At 64.4% G+C, this 19,244-nt stretch overlaps 1 long non-coding RNA gene across 2 annotated transcripts in view; it reads right to left on the bottom strand.

The window, feature by feature from the left end:
* The window catches only part of LOC132207906 (uncharacterized), a 240,275-nt gene that overhangs the window by 111,478 nt on the left and 109,553 nt on the right, over positions 1 to 19,244 (bottom strand). Inside the window, exon 3 of one of the 2 annotated variants that reach the window (XR_009443982.1) lies at positions 17,817 to 17,934. The exons of the other annotated variant lie outside the window; for it this stretch is intronic. This is a non-coding gene — a long non-coding RNA (uncharacterized LOC132207906). The remainder of the gene's footprint in view (positions 1 to 17,816; positions 17,935 to 19,244) is intronic. 2 annotated transcript variants of the gene reach the window in all.

Here is a 19,244-nt window from a genome sequence, read left to right as displayed (position 1 = left end):
GGATGTGGGGGCGAGCCCCTGTGAGCGGGTCAGGGCAGTGGGGGCCAGTCCCTGTGAGCGGGTCAGGGCTGCGGGGGCGAGCCCCTGTGAGCGAGTCAGGGCTGCGAGGGCAAGTCCCTGTCAGCGGGACAGGACTGCGGGGTAAATCGCTGTGAGCGGATCAGGGCTGTGGGGTCCAGTCCCTGTGAGCGGGTCAGGACTGCGGGGGCCAGTCCCTGTGAGCGGGTCAGGGCTGCGGGGGCCAGTCCATGTGAGTGGGTCAGAGCTGCGGGGGCAAGTCACTGGGAGCGGATCAGGGCTGTGGGGGCCAGTCCCTGTGAGCGGGTCAGGACTGCAGGGGGACTGTCCCTGTCAGCGGGACAGGACTGCAGGGGGCAAATCGCTGTGAGCGGGTCAGGGCTGCAGGACCCAGTCCCTGTGTGCGGGTCAGGGCTGCGGGGGCCAGTTCATGTGAGCGGGTCGGACTGCAGGGGGCCAGTCCCTGTGAGCGGGTCAGAGCTGCGGGGGCCAGTCACTGTGAGCAGGTCAGGGCTGCAGGGTCCAGTGCATGTGAGCGGGTCAGGGCTGCGGGGGCCAGTGCTTGTGAGCGGGTCAGGGCTGCGGGGGCCAGTGCTTGTGAGCGGGTCAGGGCTGCGGGGGCCAATCCCTGTGAGCGGGAGAGGGCTGCGGGGGCCAGTCCCTGGGAGCGGGTCAGGGCTGCGAGGGCAAGTCCCTGTCAGCGGGACAGGACTGCGGGGTAAATCGCTGTGAGCGGATCAGGGCTGCGGGGGCCATTCCCTGTCAGCGGGACAGGGCTGCGGTGCCAGTCCCTGTCAGCGGGAATGGACTGCAGGGGGCAAGTCGCTGTGAGCGGGTCAGGGCTGCAGGGGGCAAGTCGCTGTGAGCGGGTCTGGGCTGCGTGGGCCAGTCCCTGTGAGCGGGTCAGGGCTGCGGCAGCCAGTCCCTGTGAGCGGGTCAGGGCTGCGGGGGGAAGTCCCTGTCAGCGGGACAGGACTGCAGGGGGCCAGTCCCTGTGAGCAGGTCAGGGCTGCGGGGGCCGGTCCCTGTGAGCGGGTCAGGGCTGCGGGGGCCAGTGCTTGTGAGCGGGTCAGGGCAGCGGGGGCCAGTCCCTGTGAGCGGGTCAGGGCTGCGGGGGCAAGTCGCTGTGAGCGGGTCAGAGCTGCGGGGGGCAAGTCGCTGTGAGCGGGTCAGGGCTGCGGGGGCCATTCGCTGTGAGCGGGTCAGGGCTGCGGGGGCCATTCCCTGTCAGCGGGACAGGGCTGCGGGGGCCAGTCACTGTCAGCGGGACAGGGTTGCGGGAGCCAGTCCCTGTCAGCGGGACAGGGCTGAGGGGGCCAGTTGCTGTCAGCTGGACAGGGCTACAGCGGCCAGTCCCTGAGAGCGCGACAGGACTGCAGGGGGCAAATCGCTGTGAGTGGTCAGGCCTGTGGGGGCCAGCCGCTGTGAGAGCGACAGGAATGCGGGGGCCAGTCCCTGTGAGCGGATCAGGTCTGCAGCGGCAAGTCGCTGTCAGCGGGACAGGGCTGCGGGGGGCAAGTTGCTGTGAGCGGGTCTGGGCTGCGAGGGCCAGTCCCTGTGAGCGCGAAAGGACTGCAGTGGGCAAATCGCTGTGAGCGGAACAGGGCTGCGGGGGGCAAGTCCCGTGCGCGGGTCAGGGCTGCGGGGTCAGTCCCTTTGAGCGGGTCAGGGCTGCGGGGGCCAGTGCCTGTGTGCGGGTCAGGGCTGCGGGGGCCAGAGCCTGTGAGCGGGTCAGGGCTGCGGGGGCCAGGAACTGTGAGGGGGTCAGGGGTGTGGGGGAAAATCGCTGTGACCGGGAGAGGGCTGCGGGGGACAGTGCCTGTGAGCAGGTCATGGCTGTGGGGGCCAGTGCCTGTGAGCGGGTCGGGGCTGCGGGGGCCAGTTCCTCTGAGCGGGTCAGGGCTGCAGGGGGCCAGCCCCTGTGAGCGGGTTAGGGATGTGGGGGCGAGCCCCTGTGAGCGAGTCAGGGCTGCGAGGGCAAGTCCCTGTCAGCGGGACAGGACTGCGGGGTAAATCGCTGTGAGCGGATCAGGGCTGTGGGGTCCAGTCCCTGTGAGCGGGTCAGGACTGCGGGGGCCAGTCCCTGTGAGCGGGTCAGGGCTGCGGGGGCCAGTCCATGTGAGTGGGTCAGAGCTGCGGGGGCAAGTCACTGGGAGCGGATCAGGGCTGTGGGGGCCAGTCCCTGTGAGCGGGTCAGGACTGCAGGGGGACTGTCCCTGTCAGCGGGACAGGACTGCAGGGGGCAAATCGCTGTGAGCGGGTCAGGGCTGCAGGACCCAGTCCCTGTGTGCGGGTCAGGGCTGCGGGGGCCAGTTCATGTGAGCGGGTCGGACTGCAGGGGGCCAGTCCCTGTGAGCGGGTCAGAGCTGCGGGGGCCAGTCACTGTGAGCAGGTCAGGGCTGCAGGGTCCAGTGCATGTGAGCGGGTCAGGGCTGCGGGGGCCAGTGCTTGTGAGCGGGTCAGGGCTGCGGGGGCCAGTGCTTGTGAGCGGGTCAGGGCTGCGGGGGCCAATCCCTGTGAGCGGGAGAGGGCTGCGGGGGCCAGTCCCTGGGAGCGGGTCAGGGCTGCGAGGGCAAGTCCCTGTCAGCGGGACAGGACTGCGGGGTAAATCGCTGTGAGCGGATCAGGGCTGCGGGGGCCATTCCCTGTCAGCGGGACAGGGCTGCGGTGCCAGTCCCTGTCAGCGGGAATGGACTGCAGGGGGCAAGTCGCTGTGAGCGGGTCAGGGCTGCAGGGGGCAAGTCGCTGTGAGCGGGTCTGGGCTGCGTGGGCCAGTCCCTGTGAGCGGGTCAGGGCTGCGGCAGCCAGTCCCTGTGAGCGGGTCAGGGCTGCGGGGGGAAGTCCCTGTCAGCGGGACAGGACTGCAGGGGGCCAGTCCCTGTGAGCAGGTCAGGGCTGCGGGGGCCGGTCCCTGTGAGCGGGTCAGGGCTGCGGGGGCCAGTGCTTGTGAGCGGGTCAGGGCAGCGGGGGCCAGTCCCTGTGAGCGGGTCAGGGCTGCGGGGGCAAGTCGCTGTGAGCGGGTCAGAGCTGCGGGGGGCAAGTCGCTGTGAGCGGGTCAGGGCTGCGGGGGCCATTCGCTGTGAGCGGGTCAGGGCTGCGGGGGCCATTCCCTGTCAGCGGGACAGGGCTGCGGGGGCCAGTCACTGTCAGCGGGACAGGGTTGCGGGAGCCAGTCCCTGTCAGCGGGACAGGGCTGAGGGGGCCAGTTGCTGTCAGCTGGACAGGGCTACAGCGGCCAGTCCCTGAGAGCGCGACAGGACTGCAGGGGGCAAATCGCTGTGAGTGGTCAGGCCTGTGGGGGCCAGCCGCTGTGAGAGCGACAGGAATGCGGGGGCCAGTCCCTGTGAGCGGATCAGGTCTGCAGCGGCAAGTCGCTGTCAGCGGGACAGGGCTGCGGGGGGCAAGTTGCTGTGAGCGGGTCTGGGCTGCGAGGGCCAGTCCCTGTGAGCGCGAAAGGACTGCAGTGGGCAAATCGCAGTGAGCGGAACAGGGCTGCGGGGGGCAAGTCCCGTGCGCGGGTCAGGGCTGCGGGGTCAGTCCCTTTGAGCGGGTCAGGGCTGCGGGGGCCAGTGCCTGTGTGCGGGTCAGGGCTGCGGGGGCCAGAGCCTGTGAGCGGGTCAGGGCTGCGGGGGCCAGGAACTGTGAGGGGGTCAGGGGTGTGGGGGAAAATCGCTGTGACCGGGAGAGGGCTGCGGGGGACAGTGCCTGTGAGCAGGTCATGGCTGTGGGGGCCAGTGCCTGTGAGCGGGTCGGGGCTGCGGGGGCCAGTTCCTCTGAGCGGGTCAGGGCTGCAGGGGGCCAGCCCCTGTGAGCGGGTTAGGGATGTGGGGGCGAGCCCCTGTGAGCGAGTCAGGGCTGCGAGGGCAAGTCCCTGTCAGCGGGACAGGACTGCGGGGTAAATTGCTGTGAGAGGATCAGGGCTGTGGGGGCCAGTCCCTGTGAGCGGGTCAGGACTGCAGGGGGACTGTCCCTGTCAGCGGGACAGGACTGCAGGGGGCAAATCGCTGTGAGCGGGTCAGGGCTGCAGGACCCAGTCCCTGTGTGCGGGTCAGGGCTGCGGGGGCCAGTTCATGTGAGCGGGTCGGACTGCAGGGGGCCAGTCCCTGTGAGCGGGAGAGGGCTGCGGGGGCCAGTCCCTGTGAGCGGGTCAGGGCTGCGGGGGCCAGTAACTGTGAGGGGGTCAGGGGTGCGGGGGAAAATCGCTGTGACCGGGAGAGGGCTGCGGGGGACAGTGCCTGTGAGCAGGTCATGGCTGCGGGGGCCAGTGCCTGTGAGCGGGTCGGGGCTGCGGGTCCAGTTCCTCTGAGCAGGTCAGGGCTGCAGGGGGCCAGCCCCTGTGAGCGGGTCAGGGATGTGGGGGCGAGTCCCTGTGAGCGGATCAGGGCTGCGGGGACCAGTCCCTGTGAGCGCGAAAGGACTGCAGGGGGCAAATCGCAGTGAGCGGAATAAGGCTGCGGGGGCCAGTCCATGTGAGCGGGTCAGGGCTGCGGGGGCCAGTGCCTGTGAGTGGGTCGGGGCTGTGGGGGCCAGTGCCTGTGAGCGGGTCGGGGCTGCGGGTCCAGTCCCTGTGAGCGGGTCAGGACTGCAGGGGGCCAGCCCCTGTGAGCGGGTCAGGGCTGTGGGGGCGACCCCCTGTGAGCGTGTCAGGGCTGCGGGGACCAGTCCCTGTGAGTGGGTCAGGACTGCAGGGGGACAGCCCCTGTCAGCGGGACAGGACTGCAGGGGGCAAATCGCTGTGAGCGGGTCAGGGCTGCAGGGCCCAATCCCTGTGTGCGGGAGAGGGCTGCTGGGGCCAGTCCGTGTGAGCGGGTCAGGGCTGCGGAGGCCAGGCCCTGTGAGCGGGTCAGGGCTGCGGGGGCCAGCCGCTGTGAGCGGGGCAGGGCTGCGGGGCCAGTCCCTGTGAGCGGGAGACGGCTGCTGGGGCCAGACCGTGTGAGCGGGTCAGGGCTGCGGGGGCCAGGCCCTGTGAGCGGGTCAGGGCTGCGGGGGCAAATCGCTGTGAGCGGGTCATGGCTGCGAGGGCCAGCCACTGTGAGCGGGGCAGGGCTGCGGGGCCAGTCCCTGTCAGCGGGAGAGGGCTGCGGGGGCCAGTCCCTGTGAGTGGGTCAGGACTGCAGGGGGACAGCCCCTGTCAGCGGGACAGGACTGCAGGGGGCAAATCGCTGTGAGCGGGTCAGGGCTGCAGGGCCCAATCCCTGTGTGCGGGAGAGGGCTGCTGGGGCCAGTCCGTGTGAGCGGGTCAGGGCTGCGGAGGCCAGGCCCTGTGAGCGGGTCAGGGCTGCGGGGGCCAGCCGCTGTGAGCGGGGCAGGGCTGCGGGGCCAGTCCCTGTGAGCGGGAGACGGCTGCTGGGGCCAGACCGTGTGAGCGGGTCAGGGCTGCGGGGGCCAGGCCCTGTGAGCGGGTCAGGGCTGCGGGGGCAAATCGCTGTGAGCGGGTCATGGCTGCGAGGGCCAGCCGCTGTGAGCGGGGCAGGGCTGCGGGGCCAGTCCCTGTCAGCGGGAGAGGGCTGCTGGGGCCAGTCCGTGGGAGCGGGTCAGGGCTGCGGGGGCCAGGCCCTGTGAGCGGGTCAGGGCTGCGGGGGCCAGCCGCTGTGAGCGGGGCAGGGCTGCGGGGCCAGTCCCTGTGAGCGGGAGAGGGCTGCTGGGGCCAGACCGTGTGAGCGGGTCAGGGCAGCGGGGGCAAGGCCCTGTGAGCGGGTCAGGGCTGCGGGCGCCAGTCCCTGTGAGCGGGGGTCAGGGCGGCGCGGGCAAGTCCCTGTGAGTGGGTCAGGGCTGCGGGGGAAAGTCCCTGGGAGCGGGTCAGGGCTGCGAGGGCAAGTCCCTGTCAGCGGGACAGGACTGCGGGGTAAATCGCTGTGAGCGGATCAGGGCAGTGGGGGCCAGTCCCTGTGAGTGGGTCAGGACTGCAGGGGGACAGTCCCTGTCAGTGGGACAGGAATGCAGGGGACAAATCGCCGTGAGCGGGTCAGGGCTGCAGGGCCCTATCCCTGTGAGCGGGTCAGGGCTGTGGGGGCCAGTCCGTGTGAGCGGGTCAGGGCTGCGGGGGCAAATCGCTGTGAGCGGGTCAGGGCTGCGAGGGCCAGGCCCTGTGAGCGCGAAAGGACTGCAGGGGGCAAATCGCTGTGAGCAGAATAGGGCTGCGGGGGCCAGTCCCTGTGAGCGGGTCATGGCCGCGGGGGGCCAGTCCCTGTGAGCGGGTCAGGGCTGCGGGGGCCAGTGCCTGTGAGCGGGTCGGGGCAGTGGGGGCCAGTGCCTGTGAGCGGGCCGGGGCTGCGGGTCCAGTCCGTGTGAGCGGGTCAGGACTGCAGGGGGCCAGCCCCTGTGAGCGGGTTAGGGCTGTGGAGGCGAGCCCCTGTGAGCGTGTCAGGCCTGTGGGGGCCAGTCCCTGTGAGCGGGTCAGGGCTGCGGGGGCCAGTCCCTGTGAGTGGGTCAGGGCTGCGGGGGCAAGACCCTGTCAGCGGGACAGGACTGCAAGGGGCAGGTCCCTGTCAGCGGGACAGGACTGCGGGGGGCAAGTTGCAGTGAGCGGGTCAGGTCTGCGGGGGGCAAGTCCCTGTCAGCGGGTCAGGGCTGCAGGGGGCAAGACGCAGTGAGCAGGTCAGGGCTGCGGGGGCAAGTCCCTGTCAGCGGGACAGGACTGCGGGGGGCAAGCCGCAGTGAGCGGGTCAGGGCTGTGGGGGCCAGTCCCTGTCACCGGGTCAGGGCTGCGGGGGGCCAATCCCTGCGAGCGTGTCAGGGCTGTGGGGGCCAGTCCCTGTGAGCGGGTCAGGGCTGCGGGGGCCAGTCCCTGTGAGTGGGTCAGGGCTGCGGGGGCAAGTCCCTGGGAGCGGGTCAGGGCTGCGAGGGCAAGTCCCTGTCAGCGGGACAGGACTGCAAGGGGCAGGTCCCTGTCAGCGGGACAGGACTGCGGGGGGCAAGTTGCAGTGAGCGGGTCAGGTCTGCGGGGGGCAAGTCACTGTGAGCAGGTCAGGGCTGCAGGGGGCAAGACGCAGTGAGCAGGTCAGGGCTGCGGGGGCAAGTCCCTGTCAGCGGGACAGGTCTGCGGGGGGCAAGCCGCAGTGAGCGGGCCAGGGCTGTGGGGGCCAGTCCCTGTCACCGGGTCAGGGCTGCGCGGGGCCAATCCCTGCGAGCGGGTCAGGGCTGCGGGGGCAGGCCCTCTGAGCGGGTCAGGGCTGCGGGGGCAGGCCCTCTGAGCGGGTCAGGGCTGCGGGGGCATGTCCCTGTCAGCGGGACAGGTCTGCGGGGGGCAAGTCGCAGTGAGCGGGTCAGGGCTGCGGGGGGCAGTGTCGTAGTGAGCTGGTCAGGGCTCTGGGGGGCAATCGCAGTGAGTGGGTCAGGGCTGCGGAGGGCCAGTCGCAGTAGGCGGGTCAGGGCTGTGGGGGCCAGTCCCTGTGAGCGGGTCAGGGCTGCGGGGGGCAAGTCACTGTGAGCGGGTCAGGGCTGTGGGGGGCAAGTCGCAGTGAGCGGGTCAGGGCTGTGGGGGGCAAGTCGCAGTGAGCGGGTCAGGGCTTGGGGGGCCGGTCCCCGTAAGCGGGTCAGTGCTGCGGGGGGCCGGTCCCCCTGAGCGGGTCAGGGATGCGGGGGGGAGGTCGCAGTGAGCGGGGAGGTCTGCGGGGGGTATATCGCAGTGAGCTGGTCAGGGCTGCGGGGGCCAGTTGCAGTGAGCGGGTCAGGACTGCGGGGGGCAAGTCACAGTGAGCGGGCCAGGGCTGCGGAGGCCAGTCCCTGTGAGCGGGTCAGGGCTGCGGGGGGCAAGTTGCAGTGAGCGGGTCAGGGCTGCGGGGGCCAGTCCCTGTGAGCGGGTCAGGGCTGCGGGGGCAAGTCCCTGTCAGCGGGACAGGTCTGCGGGGGGCAAGTCGCAGTGAGCGGGTCAGGGCTGCGGGGGCAAGTCGCAGTGAGCGGGTCAGGGCTGCGGGGGCCAGTCCCTGTGAGCGGGTCAGGTCTGCGGGGGCCAGTCCCTGTGAGCGTGTCAGGGTTGCGGCGGGCCAATCCCTGTGAGCGGGTCAGGGCTGCGGGGGGCATGTTGCAGTGAGCGGGTCAGGGCTGCAGGGCCAGTCCCTCTGAGGGGGTCAGGACTGCGGGGGCAAAGTCGCACTGAGTGGGTCAGGACTGCGGGGGGCCAGTTCCTGTGAGCGGGTCAGGGCTGCGGAGGACAGTTCCTGTGAGCGGGTCAGGGTGTGGGGACCAGTCCCTGTGAGTGGGTCAGGGCGGCGGGGGAAAAGTCGCAGTGAGTGGGTCAGGGTTGCGGGGGGCAGTGTCGCAGTGAGCTGGTCAGGGCTGCGGGGGGCCAGTCCCCGTGAGCGGGTCTGGGCTGCGGGGGCAGGTCGCAGTGAGCGGTTCAGGGCTGCGGGGGGCAGGTCGCAGTGAGCGGGTCAGGGCTGCGGGGGGCCAGTCGCAGAGAGCGGGTCAGGGCTGCGGGGGCAAGTCCCAGTCAGCGGGACAGGACTGCGGGGGTCAAGTCGCAGTGAGCGGGTCAGGGCTGCGGGGCCAGTCGCAGTGAGCGGGTCAGGGCTGCGGGGGCCAGTCGCAGTGAGCGGGTCAGGGCTGCGGGGGGCCAGTCACAGAGAGCAGGTCAGGGCTGCGGGGGCAAGTCCCAGTCAGCGGGACAGGACTGCGGGGGTCAAGTCGCAGTGAGCGGGTCAGGGCTGCGGGGCCAGTCGCAGTGAGCGGGTCAGGGCTGCGGGGGCAAGTCAATGTGAGCGGGACAGGACTGCGGGGGCAATTCCCCATGAGCGGGTCAGGGCTGCAGGGTGCAAGTCGCAGTGAGCGGGTCAGGGCTGCGGGGGCCAGTCCCTGTGAGCAGGTCACGGCTGCGGGGGCCAGTCACTGTGAGCAGGTCACGGCTGCGGGGGCCAGTCCCTGAGAGCAGGTCAGGGATGCGGGGGCCAGTCCCGGTGAGCGGGTCAGGGCTTCGAGGGCATGTCCCCGTCAGCGGGACAGGACTGCAGCGGGGCAGGTCGCAGTGAGCGGTTCAGGGCTGCGGGGGCCAGTCCCTGTGAGCGAGTCAGGGCTGCGGCTGAGAGTCCCTGTGAGCGGGTCAGGGCTGCGGCGGGCCAGTTCCTGTGAGCGGGTCAGGGCTGCGGGGTGCAAGTCGCAGTCAGCGGGTCAGGGCTGCGGGTGAAAGTCGCAGTGAGCGGGTCAGGGCTGCGGGGGGAAAGTCGCAGTGAGCAGGACAGGGCTGCAGGGGCAAGTCCCTGTCAGTGGGACAGGACTGCGGGGGGCAAGTCGCAGAGAGGGGGTCAGGGCTGCGGGCTGCAGTGTCGCAGTGAGCAGGTCAGGGCTGCAGGGGCAAGTCCCTGTCAGTGGGACAGGACTGCGGGGGGCAAGTCGCAGTGAGGGGGTCAGGGCTGCGGGGTGCAGTGTCGCAGTGAGCGGGTCAGGGCTGCAGGGGCAAGTCCCTGTCAGTGGGACAGGACTGCGGGCGGCAAGTCGCAGTGAGCGGGTCAGGGCTGCAGGGGGCAGTGTCGTAGTGAGCTGGTCAGGGCTCTGGGGGGCAAGTCGCAGTGAGTTGGTCAGGGCTGCGGGGGGGCCAGTCGCAGTAGGCGGGTCAGGGCTGTGGGGGCCAGTCCCTGTCAGCGGGTCAGGGCTGCGGGGGGCAAGTCGCAGTGAGCAGGTCAGGGCTGCGAGTGGCAGTGTCGCAGTGAGCGGGTCAGGGCAGCGGGGGGCAAGGCCCCGTGAGCGGATCAGGGCTGCGGGGTGCGAGTCGCAGGGAGCGGGTCAGGGCTGCGGGGGGGCCAGTCACAGTTAGCGGGTCAGGGCTGCGGGGGGCCAGTCGCAGTAGGCGGGTCAGGGCTGTGGGGGCCTTTCCCTGTGAGCTGGTCAGAGCTGCGGGGGCCAGTCCCTTTCACCGGGTTAGGGCTGCGGGGGGCAAGTCGCAGTGAGCGGGTCAGGGCTTGGGGGACCGGTCCCCGTAAGCGGGTCAGCGCTGCGGGGGGCCGGTCCCCCTGAGCGGGTCAGGGATGCGGGGGGAAGGTCGCAGTGAGCGGGGAGGTCTGCGGGGGGCAAGTCGCAGTGAGCGGGTCAGGGCTGCGGGGGGCAGTGTCACAGTGAGCGGGCCAGGGCTGCGGAGGCCAGAACCTGTGAGCGGGTCAGGGTGCGGTGACCAGACCCGGTGAGTGGGTCAGGGCTGCGGGGAGAAAGTCGCAGTGAGTGGGTCAGGGCTGCGGGGGCCAGGTCGCAGTGAGCGGGTCAGTGCTGCGGGGGACCAGTCGCAGTGAGCGGTCAGGTCTGCGGGGGGCCAGTCGCAGTGAGCGGGTCAGGTCTGCGGGGGGCCAGTCGCAGTGAGCGGGTCAGGGCTGCGGGGGGCATTGTCGCAGTGAGCGAGTCATGGCTGCTGGGGGCAAGTCGCAGTGAGCAGGTCAGGGCTGCGGGCGGCAAGTCGCAGTGAAATGGGTCAGGTCTGCGGGGGGCAAGTCGCAGTGAGCGGGTCAGGTCTGCGGGGGCTCGTCCCTGTGAGAGAGTCAGGGCTGAGGGGGGCAAGTCGAAGTGAGTGGGTCACGGCTGCGGGGGGCGAGTCCCTGTGAGCGAGTCAGGGCTGCGGCGGCCAGTACCTGTGAGCGGGTCAGGGCTGCGGGGGCCAGTCCCTGTGAGCGGGTCAGGGCTGCGGGGTCAAGTTGCAGTGAGCGGGTCGGGGCTGCAGGGGACAGTCCCTCTGAGGGGGTCAGGGCTGCGGGGGGAAAGTCGCAGTGAACGGGTCAGGGCTGCGGAGGACAGTTCCTGTGAGCGGGTCAGGGCTGCGGGGGAAGTCGCAGTGAGCGGGTCAGGGCTGCGGGGGCAAGTCCCTGTCAGCGGGACAGGACTGCGGGGGTCAAGTCGCAGTGAGCAGGTCAGGGCTGCGGGAGGGCATTGTCACAGTGAGTGGGTCAGGGCTGCGGGGGCCAGTCGCAGTGAGCGGGTCAGGGCTGTGGGGGCAAGTCAATGTGAGCGGGACAGGACTGCGGGGGCAATTCCCCATGAGCGGGTCAGGGCTGCGGGGTGCAAGTCGCAGTGAGCGGGTCAGGGCTGCGCGGGGGGCCAGTCGCAGTGAGCGGGTCAGGGCTGCGGGGGCAAGTCCCTGTCAGCGGGGCAGGGCTGCGGGGTGCAAGTCGCAGTGAGCGGGTCAGGGCTGCGGGGGCCAGTCGCTGTGAGCGGATCAGGGCTGCGGGGGGCAAGTCGCAGTGAGCAGGTCAGGTCTGCGGGAGGCAAGTCGCAGTGAATTGGGTCAGGTCTGCGGGGGGCAAGTCGCAGTGAGCGGGTCAGGGCTGCGGGGGCCAGTCCCTGTGAGCGGGTCAGGGCTGCGGCGGGCCAGTCCCTGTTAGCGGGTCACGGCTGCGGGGGCCAGTCCCTGTGAGCGGGTCAGGGCTGCGGGGGGAAAGTTGCAGTGAGTGGGTCAGGGCTGCGGGGGGGCAAGTCGCTGTGAGCGGGTCTGGGCTGCAGGGGCAAGTCGCAATGAGCAGGTCAGGGCTGCGGGGGGCCAGTCCCTCTGAGCAGGTAAGGGATGCGGGGGCCAGTCCCTGTGAGTGGGTCAGGGCTGCGGGGGCATGTCCCTGTCAGCGGGACAGGACTGCCGGGGGGCCAGTCCCTGTGAGCGAGTCAGGGCTGCAGCAGGCCAGTCCCTGTGAGCGGGTCAGGGCTGCGGGGGGCAAGTCGCAGTCAGCGGGTCAGGGCTGAGGGGGGCAAGTCGAAGTGAGTGGGTCACGGCTGCGGGGGGCGAGTCCCTGTGAGCGAGTCAGGGCTGCGGCGGCCAGTACCTGTGAGCGGGTCAGGGCTGCGGGGGGCAAGTCGCAGTGAGCGGGTCAGGGCAGCGGGGGCAAGTCCCTGTCAGCGGGACAGGACTGCAAGGGGCAGGTCCCTGTCAGCGGGTGAGGACTGCGGGGGGCAAGTCGAAGTGAGCAGGTCAGGGCTGCGGGGGACAAGTCGCAGTGAGCAGGTCAGGGCTGCGGGGGGCCAATCGCAGTGAGCGGGTCAGGGCTGCGGGGGGCCAGTCCCTGTGAGCGAGTCAGGGCTGCGGCGGAGAGTCCCTGTGAGCAGGTCAGGGCTGCGGGGGCCAGTCCCTCTGAGCGGGTCAGGGCTGCGGGGGCCAAGACCTCCGAGCGGGTCAGGGCTGCGGGGTCCAGTCCCTCTGAGCGGGTCAGGGCTGCGGGGGCCAGTCCCTCTGAGCGGGTCAGGGCTGCGGGGGCCAAGACCTCCGAGCGGGTCAGGGCTGCGGGGTCCAGTCCCTCTGAGCGGGTCAGGGCTGCGGGGGCCAGTCACTCTGAGCGGGTCAGGGCTGCGGGGGCCAAGTCCTCTGAGCGGGTCAGGGCTGCGGGGGCCACGCCCTCTGAGCGGGTCAGGGCTGTGGGGGACAGTCCCACTGAGCGGGTCAGGGCTGCGGGGCGCAGTGTCGCAGTGAGGGGGGTCAGGGCTGCGGGGGGCCAGTCCCCGTGAGCGGGTCAGGGCTGCGGGGGGCAGTGTCGCAGTGAGCGGGTCAGGGCTGCGGGGGCCAGTCCCTGTCAGCGGGACAGGGCTGCGGGGGGCAAGTCCCAGTCAGCGGGACACGACTGCGGGGGGCAAGTCGCAGTGAGCAGGTCAGGGCTGTGGGGGGCAAGTTGCAGGGAGCGGGTCACGGCTGCGGGGGGGCAGTGTCGCACTGAGCGGGTCAGAGCTGCGGGGGGCAAGTGGAGGACAGTCCCTCTGAGCGGGTCAGGGCTGCGGGGGACAGTCCCTCTGAGCGGGTCAGGGCTGCGGGGGACAGTCCCTCTGAGCGGGTCAGGGCTGCGGGGGCCAGTCCATCTCAGCGGGTCAGGGTTGCGGCGGCCAGTCCCTCTGAGCGGGTCAGACCTGCGGGGGCATGTCCCTGTCAGCAGGACAGGACTGCGGGGGGGCAAGTCCCTGTCAGCGGGACACGACTGCGGGGGGAAAGTCGCAGTGAGCGGGTCAGGGCTGCGGGCGGCCAGTTGCAGTGAGCGGGTCAGGGCTGCGGGCGGCAAGTCCCTGTCAGCGGGACAGGACTGCGGGGGGCAAGTCGCAGTGAGCGGGTCAGGTCTGCGGGGGACAAGTCGCAGTGAGCGGGTCAGGGCTGCGGGGGGCCAGTCCCTGTGAGCGGGTCTGGGCTGCGGGGGCCAGTCCCTGTGAGCGGGTCAGGGCTGTGGGGGGCCAGTCCCTGTGAGCGGGTCAGGACTGTGGGGGGCAAGTCGCAGTGAGCGGGTCAGGGCTGTGGGGGGCAAGTTGCAGTGAGCAGGTCAGGACTGCGGGGGGCAAGTCACAGAGAGTGGGTCAGGGCTGCTGGGGGCCAGTCCCTGTGAGCGGGTCTGGGCTGCGGGGACCAGTCCCTGTGAGCGGGTCAGAGCTGCGGGGGGCCAGTCCCTGTGAGCGGGTCAGGGCTGCGGGGGGCCAGTCCCTGTGAGCGGGTCAGGGCTGCGGGGGGGCAAGTGACAGTGAGTGGGACAGGACTGCGGGGGGCAAGTCCCTGTCAGCGGGTCAGGACTGCGGGGGGCAAGTCGCAGTGAGCGGGTCAGGGCTGCAGGGGGCAAGTCGCAGTGAGTGGGTCAGGGCTGCGGGGGGCAAGTCGCAGTGAGTCGGTCAGGGCTGCGGGCGGCCAGCCCGCGTGAGCGGGTCAGGGCTGCGGGGGGCAGTGTTGCAGTGAGCGGGTCAGGTCTGCGGGGGCAAGTCCCTGTCAGCGGGACAGGACTGCAAGGGGGAAGTCCCTGTCAGCGGGTCAGGACTGCAGGGGGCAAGTCGCAGTGAGCGGGTCAGGGCTGCGGGGGCTAGTCCCTCTGAGCGGATCTGGCTGCGGGGGCCAGTCCCTCTGAGCGGGTCAGGGCTGCGGGGTCCAGTCCCTCTGAGCGGGTCAGGGCTGCGGGGGCCAGTCCCTGTGAGCGGGTCAGGGCTGCGGGGGCCAGTCCCTGGGAGCGGGTCAGGGCTGCGGGGGCCAGTCCCTCGGAGCAGGAGACAGTGACACCTGTCCAAGTCAGGCAGGGAATCCACTTCCATCAGTCACCACACCCTATTCCCCACAGTCACTGCATCCCATTTCAGTCAGTCACTGCATTCCATTACACTCAGTCACTGCATCCCATTTCACTCAGTCACTGCATCCCATTTCACTCAGTCACTGCATCCCTTTTCTCTCAGTCACTGCATCCCTTTTCTCTCAGTCACTGCTTCCCATTTCCCTCAGTCACTGCTTCCCATTTCCCTCAGTCACTGCATCCCATTTCATGGAGACAGTGAATCCTATTCAACTGCGACAGTGAATCCATTTCCATCAGTCACCGCACCCTATTCCCCACAGTCACGGCATCACATTACACTCAGTCACTGCATCCTATTTCACTCAGTCACTGCGTCCCATTTCACTCAGTCACTGCGTCCCATTTCCCTCAGTCACTGTATCCCGTTTCTCACTGACGCTGCATTCAATTTCCGTCAGGTACTGCAACCCATTTCCTCAGTCACTGCCTCCCATTTTCCACATTCACTGCATCTCCTTTCCCACATTCACTGCATCTCCTTTCCCTCACTCACCGCATCGCATTTCGCTCAGGCACTGCATCGCATTTCCCTCAGTCACTGCGTCCCATTTCCCTCCGTCACTGCGTCCCATTTCACTCCGTCAGTGCGTCCCATTACCCTCAGTCACTGCGTCCCATTTCACTCAGTCACTGCCTGCAATTTCCTCAGTCACTGCCTCCCACTTCACTCAGTCACTGCCTCCCATTTCACTCAGTCACTGCCTCCCATTTCACTCAGTCACTCCCTCCCATTTCACTCAGTCACTCCCTCCCATTTCAGTCAGTCACTCCCATTTCAGTCAGTCACTGCATCCCATGTCCCATAGTCACTGCATCTCCTTTCGTCAGTCACTGCATCCTATGTCACTCAGTCACTGCATCACATTTCCCACGTTCACTGCATTTCCTTTCCCTCAGTCACTGCATCCCAATTCACTCAGCCACTGCATCCCATTTTACTCAGCCACTGCATCACATTTCACTCAGCCACTGCATCCCATTTCACTCAGCCACTGCATCCCATTTCACTCAGCCACTGCAACCCATTACCCCAGTCACTGCATCCCATTATCCCAGTCACTGCATCCCATGTCCCCACAGTCACTGCATCTCATTTCCCTCAGTCACTGCATCCCATTTCAATCAGTCACTGCCTCCCATTTCACTCAGTCACTGCCTCCCATTTCACTCAGTCACTGTTTCCCATTTAACAGAGACAGTGAATCCTATCCAAGTGAGACAGTGAATCCATTTCCAACAGTCACCGCACCCTACTCCCCACAGTCACGGCATCACATTTCCCTCAGTCACTGCGTCCCATTTAACTGAGACAGTGAATCTCATTGAACTGAGACAGTGCATCCCATTACCCTCAGTCACTGCATCTCTTTTCCCTCAGTCACTGCATCTCTTTTCCCTCAGTCACTGCATCTCATTTTCCTCAGCCACTGCATCCCATTTCACTCAACCACTGCAACCCATTTCACTCAGCCACTGCATCCCATTTCACTCAGCCACTTGATCATATTCACTCAGTCACTGCATCCCATTTAACTGAGTCACAGCATCCCATTTGACTCAGTCACGACATCCTATTTAACGGAAACATTGAATTCTATTCAACTGGGATCGTGCATCCATTTCCCTCAGTCATCGCACCCTATTCCCCACAATCACCGCATTCCATTTCCCTCAGTCACCACATCCCATTTCCTTCAGTCATTGCATCCCATTTCACTCAGTCACGGCATCCCATTTCACTCAGTCACGGCATCCCATTTCACTCAGTGACTGCGTCCCATTTCACTCAGTGACTGCGTCCCATTTCACTCAGCCACTGCCTCCCATTTCACTCAGTCACTGCCTCCCATTTCACTCAGTCACTGCATCCCATTACCCTCAGTCACTGCATCCCATGACCCTCAGTCACTGCATCCCATGACCCTCAGTCACTGCATCCCATTACCCTCAGTCACTGAATCCCATTACCCTCAGTCACTGCATCCCAGTACCAAGAGTCACTGCATCCCATTTCCCACAGTCAGTGAATGTCCTTTCCCTCAGTCACTGCATCCCATTTCCCTCAGTCAGTGCATCCCATTTCCATAAGTCACTGCATCCCATCTCCACAAGCCACTGCATCCCATTTCACTGAGTCACTACATCCCGTTTCACAGAGTCACTGAATCGCATTTGTTGTTCTCACTTGAATGCAATGGTCATGAATCTCCTCCAATGGCTGGTCATGTATTTCCAATGCAAAATTTTACCAAGTTTTGATTTTCAATTTTGATTACATGTGTCTCCTCTATTCTATAAGATGCTGCAATAAACTCAAATTTGATAAATCATAATTCAACCACCATTACCTACAGAGTTAATTTCATCAAACAGATCCAATTAGAATTGTCACATTCCCAAATCCTGATTCAAGTTTTTCTAATTATGGGCCACGTGGTTCAGAAAAATGACACTGAGAATCAGAGAGATGTACAGTCGGGAAACAGATCCTTTGGCCCAATTTGTCTATGTTGACCAGATATCCTAAATTAATTTAGTCCCATTTGCCAGCATTTGGCCCATATTCCTCTCAACCCGTCTTATTCATATACCCATCCACATGCCTTTTAAACGTACAAGCCTCCACCACTTCCTCTGGCAGCTCATTCCATACCTGCACCACTATGAAAAAAATCCGGTCCATTTTAAATCTTCCCTCTCTCATTTTTAACCTATTCCCTCCAGTCTTGGATTCCAGCAACCCGGGGAAAAGATCTTGGCTGTTCGCTCCATCCACGTCCCTCGTAATTGTATAAACTTCGATATGGTCAGCCCTGAACTCCAAAGTTCCAAGAAATAGCTGCCTGTTCAAGCCCACGGTATACCTCCAACCTCCGATGCTGGTAACATCCTTGTAAATCTTCTCTGAACCCTTTCAAGTTTATAACAGACAACAATACAGCGCACAACAGGCCTTCGGCCCTCAATGTTGCGCCGACATCCTTCCTCTCGCAAGGAGACCAAAAGCGATTGCAGTATTCCAAAAGCAGCCGAACCAACGTCCTACATGGCTGCTAAGTGATCTCCCAATTCCTATACTCACTGCACTGACGAATAAAGGCGAGCACACCAAATATCTCCTTCATATCCTTTCTACCGGTGGCTGTACTTTGATGGAACTACGAAACTGCATTCCAGCGTCTCTTTATTAAGCAACACTCCCCACAACCTTCAGTGTAAACGTGCTGCCCTGATTTGCCTTTCCAAAATGTAGCACCTCACATTTAGCTAACCTCAACACCATCTGCCATTCCTCAGTTTATTCGCCCTTGTCAATGTCCCATTGTATTCTGAGGTGACCTTCTTGGCTGGCTACTACACCTTCAATCATTGGGAAACTTATTAAACACACCTTCTATTTTCATATCCAAATCATTGCATCACTTCAACTCCCCCTCCCACTCCCTGAATGACATGTCCATCCTGGGCGTCTTCCAGTGTCACAACCAAACCACCCAGAAACTGGAGGAGCAGCACCTCATATTCTGCCTCGGGAGCTTCCAACTCAATAGCCTCAATATGGACTTGGCCACCCTCAAAATCTCCCCACCCGCCAGCCTCATCCCAAGACTAGTTCCTCCCCTCATCCCCGCCTCCATGACCTGTCCGCCTTCTCTCCCACCTATCCACTCTTCCCACCTCACTGACCAACTCCCACCACTGCTTGGAATTCTTTTTCTTTTCACACTTCATCAGCTCGACGTTATTTCTAAAATCTATTTTCCAATTGTTGGAAAAAGTGAGATAAAGAGAAGTAAAAGAAGTTACATTCTTCCCACTCGGGAAATCTCTGAATATTCTGTTGAAAGGCCGCCAAGGAACGATGCAATTCTTTTGTCACAAACACTGTGAGGGAGACATCTTTTTCGGTTCCACTAACTCCACCCTAAGGAAGACAAACCCACGTAACATATCTAGTGACTTAAAGCATACTCTATTGTTGCCCAAGGTGGAGAGCTGGATGAACACAGCAGGCCAAGCAGCATCAGAGAAGCAAGAAAGCTGATGTTTCGGGACGAGACCCTACTTCAGAAAATTGGCGCTGGAGATTCTGAGATAACAAGGTGTAGAGCCGGATGATACTGCTTGGCCTGCTGTGTTCATCCAGCTTTACACCTTCTTATCTCAGATTCTCCAGCATCTGCAGTTCCTACTGCCTCTATTGTTGCCCTTTCACTTTACTTAACTAATATGAGCCAGTAGTTTTGTTTAGGCTCATGTAATCTTACGGTTATTGGTCTGTACAAAATCCTGAATTAATTTTGATCGACTGACGGGAGGAGATGAATTTTATAGAAATTTTTGTTTTCTACCAATTTGCAGAGGGCATCGTGGGCGATTGAAGGACAGTGTTATTATCCTCCAGGTCTGTGGACTGCATCATTACCAACTTGCCCATTTGCATATACATACAATATTCATTATGTACCAATGAAACATAATAAACCAATACTGCGTACTAAAAACAACCCTCACATATCAATGAAAATTTAAATATTTATCATAGAGTTTGAAGGATTGAATTCAATGATACAAAGCAAAAGCCAGTGAAGATGAGTGCAGTTGGTCAGCACTTTTGCCACTAAGTGGAGGTTGGCAGTTTGAGGCCACCCAGGAACAAGCAAGCTCTGTCTAACTCCAAGGGCAGCACGGTGGCTCAGTGGTTAGCACTGCTGACTCACAGCGCCAGGGACCCAGGTTCGATCCCACCGTTGGGCGATCTTCTGTGCGGAGTTTGTACATTCTGCCCATGCCTGCATGGGTTCCTGCTGGGTGCTCTGGTTTCCTCCCACAGTCCAAAGATGTGCAGGCTAGGTGTATGGGCCATGCCAAACTTGCCCATTGTGTTTAGGGATGTGCAGATTAGGTGTGTTAGTCATGGGAAATGTAGGGTTACTGAGGAAAGGGTCGGGGGATGAGTCAGGGTGAGATGCTCTTTGGAGGGTGGCTGTGGACTTCTTGGGTCAAAAGGGGCTTGTTTCCACACTGGAGGGATTCTATGATATGGAAGTATCTTTTGAAGTGGACATTCATGGGTATGCTGTAACAGAGACCTTGAAATACTGCACAACAAATATTTGGAACTAGACTGTCAATTCAGACATAGCATCAAAAGAGGTCATGGAAGTTGTCACCGATATAAAGCAGGATTGATGAAAATCCAGCAGGAAATGGTGTCAAAAGGCACAGTATCTT

This window comes from Stegostoma tigrinum, unplaced genomic scaffold (assembly GCF_030684315.1).
Source record: "Stegostoma tigrinum isolate sSteTig4 unplaced genomic scaffold, sSteTig4.hap1 scaffold_201, whole genome shotgun sequence".
Taxonomy (NCBI): Eukaryota; Metazoa; Chordata; class Chondrichthyes; order Orectolobiformes; family Stegostomatidae; genus Stegostoma; species Stegostoma tigrinum.
Note: the sequence above shows the minus strand (reverse complement) of the source record. Positions and strands in the feature narration are given on the sequence as shown.